This window comes from Bos javanicus, chromosome X (assembly GCF_032452875.1).
Source record: "Bos javanicus breed banteng chromosome X, ARS-OSU_banteng_1.0, whole genome shotgun sequence".
Classification (NCBI taxonomy): Eukaryota; Metazoa; Chordata; class Mammalia; order Artiodactyla; family Bovidae; genus Bos; species Bos javanicus.
Genome location: NC_083897.1, coordinates 15327215 through 15335048, shown reverse-complemented (window position 1 = coordinate 15335048; position 7834 = coordinate 15327215). Strand labels below are relative to the sequence as shown.

The 7834-nt window shown below is 37.3% G+C and overlaps 1 non-coding gene across 1 annotated transcript; it reads right to left on the bottom strand.

Annotated features, from left to right (window-relative positions):
• Positions 1–3971: 3971 nt before the first annotated feature.
• Positions 3972–4078, bottom strand: LOC133243650 (U6 spliceosomal RNA). The gene has a single exon (XR_009735191.1). It is a non-coding gene; the product is annotated as a U6 spliceosomal RNA (small nuclear RNA).
• Positions 4079–7834: the final 3756 nt, after the last annotated feature.

Here is a 7834-nt window from a genome sequence, read left to right as displayed (position 1 = left end):
AGAGAGACGAGACTGAGCAAATGAACTGAACTGAAATGAACTGAACTCAGATTTCCAGTATTCTATTTTACTCTTTCTGCATGTGTGTGCTCAGTCTTGTCCAAGTCTTTGTGACCCCATGGACTGTAGCCTGCCAGGCTCCTCTGTCCATGGGATTCTCCAGGCAAGAATATTGGAGTGGGTTACCATTTCCTCCCCCAAGGGATTTTCCCAACCCAGGGACCTAACTCACATGTCTTGCGTCTCCTGTATTGGTAGGCGGATTCTTTATCACTATGCCACCTGGACTTAGATAAGGAATAAAGTGAATGAAAATCATTATTATTATTGTCTGATACCACTAACTATTAATAGCAATACAGTGTAGTCTAAAGGGTATCCGTTGAGTGCATAAAATCTACTGACCTGGGGATAAGATGATGTGGGTTCTACATTCAGTTCTGTCACTAACTCACTGTGTGATGTCAGACTAATCATCAGCTCAGTTCAGTTCAGTCCCTCAGTCTTGTCTGACTCTTTGCGACCCCATGGACTGCAGTATGACAGGCCTCCCTGTCCGTCACTGACTCCTGGAGTTTATTCAAACTCACATCCATTGAGTTGATGATGCCATCCAAACATCTCATCCTCTGTTGTCCCTTTATCCTCCCGTGTTCAATCTTTCCCAGCATCAGGGTCTTTTAAAGTGAGTCAGTTCTTTGCATTAGGTTGCCAAAGTACTGGAGTTTCAGCTTCAGCATCAGTCCTTCAAATGAATATTCAGGACTTATTTCCTTTAGGACTGACTGGCTGGATCTTCTTGCTGTGCAAGCGACTCTGAAGAGTCTTCTCACCAGAGTTCAAAAGCATCAATTCTTCGGTGCTCAGCTTTCTTTATAGTCCAACTCTCACATACATACATGACTATTGGAAAAACCATAGCTTTGACTAGACGGACCTTTGTTAGCAAAGTAATGTCTCTGCTTTTTAATATGCTGTCTAGGTTGGTCATAACTTTTCTTCCAGGGAGCAAGAGTCTTTTAATTTCATGGCTGCAGTCACCATCTTCAGTGATTTTGGAGCCCCCCAAAAATAAAGTCTGACACTGTTTCCACTGTTTCCCCATCTATTTGCCATAAAGTGATGGGACCAGATGCCATGATCTTCGTTTTCTGAATGTTGAATTTTAAGCCAAGTTTTTCACTCTCCTTTTTCACTTTCATCAAGAGGCTCTTTAGTTCTTCACTTTTCTGCCATAAGGGTGCTGTCATCTGCATATGTGAAGTTATTGATATTTCTCCCGGCAATCTTGATTCCAGCTTGTGCTTCATCTAGTCCAGCATTTCTCACTATGTACTCTGCAAATAAGTTAAATAAGCAGGTGACAATATACAGCCTTAATGTACTCCTTTCCCAATTTGGAACTAATCATATAACTTTGGTTTCCCAATGTGTAAAATCAGGTTGCAAATATAGTAATTGCCCTTTTGCTAAGCTATTATTTGCCTGGGAAATTAGAGAAGATCCATGTTTATTTTGAGGGCTAGAAAGAGTATTTATGAATAATTAAGGTACAAATTATTATTTGGGCTTCCCTGGTGGCTTAGTGGTAAATAATTTTCCAGCCAATGCAGGAGACGCAGGAAACGCAGGTTTAGTCCCTGAGTTGGGAAGATCCCCTGGAGAAGGAAATGGCAACCCACTCTAGTATTCTTGCCTGGAAAGTCCCATGGAGAGAGGAGCCTTGTGTGCTACAGTCCATGGGATTGCAAAGAGTCGGGCATGACTTAGCAACTAAACAACAGCAATGTACAAATATGTTCTGAAGAGAAAGCTGCGATATATTCACCTCCTGGCAGCTAATTATGGCCACTAGTTATTGAGAAGCTATCGTGGGCCATGTGCTTTACCTACGTTTTCATAGTTATTCATTGCTATAAGCATGTGCAGTTAGTGTTGCCTTTTTACCAACAAGAAATGTAAGGCTCAGAGACAGCAACTTGGCCAAAGTAACACTGCTAGTTAGTAGTATATCCTAGACAGATTCAGTTTGGTTGTACTAGAAAGCCAATATATTTCCAGTTTATTAGTACTATCATTTGTGCATAGCAAACTGCCTCTGAAACATGTCTGTGAACTTAAACTCATTGAATCTTATAAGTAGGAAAAAAAAAAAAACCCCTGTAATCCCAAGCATCCTGTATCCTGCATTGAACCTCCAATTAAAATAAATAAATTTAAATAAAAAAAAACCTGTAATCCATCCAGTTCAATATCTTGGTTTACAGGTAAGAAAACTGAAGGCCAGAAAGGAGGAGTTATTAGCCAAAGATCAGACAGCTACTTAGTGGCAGAGCTGAGGCCAGAGCCCACCTCTTCAGACAATCTGCCCATTGCTCTTTCTCATTTGAGGCCTGAAGATAGGGCTTGATCCTAATCTGCCCAGGTGTGTCAGTGCGTACCGACAATGGCCTCCTAATCTCACAGGGGTGTTGGAACAATGAAGTGCAGGAAAAGATTTGAGTGGGGTTTGGATGAAAAAAATTAGTGGCATGAGGTTTTCTTAGCATTTGCAAAAACATAAGATATAATTAAGGAAAGAGAGCTTACTTACACAACAGCCTTTTTTTTAGGAGCCTTTCAATTGGCCTCAGTTTCTCTCCAGGGAGAATGATTCTGTTTTATATGATGTATATCGCTTGTGTTGAATACCACACAATTGGACCATGAGTGGCTATTTATATGGATAGAAGTCCAAAAAGCTAAAAGCCTCAGTCCTTCCAGAGGAAAGACTTGAAGGAGATGAGTAAAATGCTGAAAAGTATCCTTGATAGAAATAGCAAGATGTTGTAGGTGAGTTTAGTGGCATTGTACATTTTGTTGAAATCCCTACATTTGGAGTAGAGAAGAGTGAACAATGGGGTGGGCTTTTTCAGAAAGAGCCACTGATTTGATCATATAGTAAAATTTGATCTATTTTAATATGTTTGCTTGAGGCCTAGAACTTGAAAAACTTCAGACAGAGAGATAAATTTTCCTTTGAGTAACTCCAAATTGCTTTTCACATTTTTATTTTATGTCCACAGAGGGAACACACAATAAATTTGGGTAAGAATGTAGTGGACAGGAATCAGAGCTGATGAATTCCAAGCTTACATAAACTAAGGTTTCCAATCCTGGGTGCTTTTCTTTCTCCCTGTTAGTAGACTTAGTAGAACAAGATAGATGTTCTGAGTCCTCCTAACTCCTGTCCCATTACTCAAGGATTTTGGAGACAAGGCAGTGCAATTGCTGTTTTGAAATAGAAGAGGATTTAGTAGGCTAGGCTGTGAGGGAGTTAGAGGAAGAACAGAGGAGGGAGCAGCGCATCAAGTACACGACTTGTGTTCATAGGAGATGTATAAATGGAAGAAGCACAGAATCTAGCTCCATGCAGTAACCACAGGCAACTACCACTCATTTTCCTGAAGACATGGCAGGAACTCAATGTTCACAGCCTTCTTGACCCTGAGAGTTTAATTACAGAGAAGGATCAGTTCAAATGTTTGTTGGTTTGTCTTAGCAGTCATATTTGTATAGTGGTATTGACTTTTGAAAGTGATGAAACTTGAGCACCTTTGCTGTGGATAGCCAGCACTTTGCATGCCTGTCTGACATTTTTCGGTTACAGTCATGTTTTTACGTGGCTTGAGGTTATTTCACAGATATACTTCTTTTGGTTGTTTCTAGTGATTATATATCCATCCAGCTATTATATATTCATCCAGCCTATTAATATCAAATGGTGTTTTTAGCCATCCCTCAGTTATGGATCATTTGGAATCTTTCACGAAATGTCTTTTAACCATTCCCATCTTGCACCAAACCCCACTCACCTTTCAAGATCCATGTCCAATATTACCTCCTCCGTACCTTTTTTTTCTCCAAGCCTACCCCACTTCACCCCCAAAGAATGACACTGGTTCTTTGCTGCTGTAGTTCTTTTTTTTTTTTTTAATATGGAACGCTTCACGAATTTGCGTGTCATCCTTGCGCAGGGGCCATGCTAATCTTCTCTGTATCGTTCCAATTTTAGTATATGTGCTGCCGAAGCGAGCACTGCTGTAGTTCTTTGTCTTTATTTTACATACAATTGCCTTCCTTACTATGTTCTGGGATCCTTGAGGGCCAGGATTGGGTCTTACACATAACTGAATCCCCTAAATATATAGCATGGTGATTTATATATATACAGTAGATGAATATTTAAATAGCAATATAATGAATATTTCTGCATAAATTGCTTTTATTTATTTTGGATTATATCCTTGGAGGTGTATTCCTTTTTGTTTGTTTGTTTCCAGTTTTTTTATTTAAATTTTTACAGTGTTGTGTTGGTGTCTACCATACAACAATGCAAATCAGCTGTTATTATACATACATCCCCCTCCTCCCTAGCCTCCTTTCCCTTCCCCCATCCTATCCCTCCAGGTCATCACAGAGCACCAGACCGGGCAAGACAAAGAATAAATATTGCCATCAGCAATTTACAGAGTCACGTTTGCTGACAGTGGTCTTTATTACATATACATACGTACCAAGGTTTTTGGGAAACTTGTGTTTTAATTTGCATTATGCTGAGGTCACATGTTTTATCATGTCATTACACACTCAGTATGTTCCCTACTGTGCATGTTGTTCATTTTGTGACCACTTATCTGGTGAGCTTCATACATTGATCTCATATGTTTCATTATTTATATGTTCTGATGGGTGTGTTTTTAAAGTTCTGCTCAATTGCCTATTTTTCGCTTTTGATGGTTTCCTTTTTGATCTCCATTTTGTTATAGTACAATGTGTACAAGATTTTTAGTCATATTTTAAACACATCATCCTGGCTTTTATGTTACCCTCAATTTTTTCAATGGCTACACTAGCTAGATAAATAATGCTGTTCTTTTTTTCCCCTTCGTTTCACAGTTTAGATTTTGATGTTTACCTTTTTGATCCATCTGAAATTTACTGAAATAGATGACATGAGGTACATATCCAGATTTATTTCTCTTTTTATGAGTATACACTTTCCCCCATAATATTTATTTGTTAGTGTTTCCTTTATTGTGTGTGTATATGTGTGTGTGTGTATTCTTTCTAGCCAACTGGAAATGTTTTTATATATTTGCTTTTCCTTTTCTAAAGTATGCTATTTCATTGATCAATATTAATTTTTTACTCAATGCCAAATGGTCTTTTTCTATATGTATGGCTTTGTAATAAGGTTTAAAAGGTTTTGAGAGGCTATCTCCATCATTACTAAAAATAATATTTTTTGGCATTTTTGTCTTCTTATTCTTCCAGGTGAATTTCACTATAAATTTGTCATAGCCTATAAAATATTCTTCAGAATTTTAAGTTGATATTGCATTAATTCTATACATTAACTTAAAGAGTCTCATCTTTCTTATATTTTAGCCTTGCTGATTGGAAGCAAGGTGTCTTTCTCCATTTCTCTATTTCTCAGATTATGATTGTATCATTTCCTTTGAATGCATTTCTTTTGTCATTATTAAATTTTTCAAACTACTTTTAAATTAATGATCTCATCCAGTTCTTACCAGGGCTCTCTGCTGTAGGTCAGTAGAAGCATTTAGATTCAGTCAAGGATAACCAATTTATTACAGACTTTTTTCCCTAGTATTAATCAGGATTGCTTTTTTGGTAACAGATTTATTGATAAGTAATTCACATACCACTACAATACACACATATGAATGTGTGTACATTCAGTAGTTTTTAATATATTCAAAGCTGTGCAAACTTCCCTACAATTTTAGAATGTATCATCACCAAAAAAGAGAGGAAGAGTCAGAAATTGGTAAATATATGCAAATATCAAATTATGCTGGACATTGAAATAAACTAACAATAAGATCCTTGGTAACATAAGTGTCAAAAGTTTAAGACCTATTAAAAGTTCAATTCAATTCAGTTCAGTCGCTCAGTCGTGTCTGATTCTTTGTGACCCCATGGACTGCAGCTCACCAGCATCAGGGTCTTTTCCAATGAGTCAGTTCTTCGCATCAGGTGGTCAAAGTATTGGAGTTTCAGCTTCAGCATCAGTGCTTCCAATGAATATTCAGGACTGATTTCTTTTAGGATGGACTGGTTGGATCTCCTTGTAGTCCAAGGGACTCTCAAGAGTCTTCTCCAACACCACACTTCAAAAGCATCAATTCTTCAGCGCTCAGCTTTCTTTATGGTCCAACTCTCATTATTAAATAAAGTAAAAGTACACAAATTTTTAAAAAATCAGATAGCTTTTAATCAAAGCAAACAAACCACCCCCTATATTTACCATTCCTGCACCAATCCTCAAGGCCTTGGCAACCACTAATTCATTTTGCTTCTGTAGATTTGCCTATTCTGGACTTTTCATATATATGGAATCATAAAATTAAAAAATAGACTTTTAAGAAGAAGCAAAAGCAACATTTGTTAAGTACCTAAATACCTGTTAAGCACTTTGTGTATATTTTTTTCTTATTTAATCTTCAAAACAGTCATTTGAGATAGTCACTTATTTAGGTAATATTATTTCCATTTTATGTAAGGGAATTGATGGCAGAGATGTTGAAAAAGTGTCTAGGATCACAGGATTACAATGTGACAGAGCCTAGACACTTTGCTCAGATCTTTGACCAAGTCTTTCTACATTACAGTGCCTAGGAAGTTTGGAACCATCCTTCTCATGCTCTTACAGTAATGGTCCTTGGTTCCTCACACTAAGACCAAGCACCAATATGATTTCTGTCACTCTGAGGGCTGAGAGAGCAAAGTAGGATGGAGTGTTTTGTACAGCCTAGATTCATGGAACTATAGAAATTTTCTCTTTCAGCTTCCCTCAGTCAGATATTGAGTATAACCAATGATGTATGTACAGTTTAACTTGCAGAGCCATGGGAAATTATAGCTCAAAGCTGGAAAGAACCTCAGAGACCGCCTAGTCTAGCTGCTTCATTTTATTGATGAAGAATCTAGGACCAAGAAAGAGCAAGATATTTGCACAAGATGGTATAGCTCAAATACAGTGACTGAAATGACCTTTCATCTGTTATTGAAACAATGAAAGTACCAAAGATGAAAGTCCTATCGAGAATACCTTCAGAAAACAAATTAAGGGGAAAGCCAGATAGTGATGTGAAAAGGTCACAGAATCAGGTCAAGGCGATCTGGGCTACAACACCAGCTCTGCCACTAATTCACTGTGTCTCTTAACCTCTCTGGACTTCTGTTTCTTCATCTGGAAATATGTGAGTTGGAATGTAAGATCTTTTGAAAGGCTGCATTTGTTAAACACTCAAGAAATTTTATTGAATAAGTAAATAAGCGAACCTTTATTTAAGTTCTAAATGTTATACTATTTTTGGAAGATTCCTTGTGAACTACATAACTGAAGAATTGAAAAGAGATAACTAAAACATTTTTCTTAAAGAGCTGGTACTGTAAATGTATATGCCTCTAGATTAAATGCATGAATGTATTTTTAAACATGAAACGTTGCTTCTTCAACAAATTACAGGAGTGCCTGATTATTTCCTATAAGTACATATCCAAGAGACATTAGCCAAGCTAATAACATACCCATTGTAACTATTATATTGACACTAGTTAATGCAGTGGCATATGCAGATGGAGTGTATCGAATCATTTCCTTAATACAGTCTTAATTTTGTATGCTTGTTTCCTTTGAGAAGAAAAAGCAATTCAATCTTATTTTAAGGGAAAAAGATTTCACTATCTTCTACAGACTAATAGAGAGTCACTTATTCATTCAAGTAATATTTATTGATTGCCTACAGTGCATACAGATGTCAAG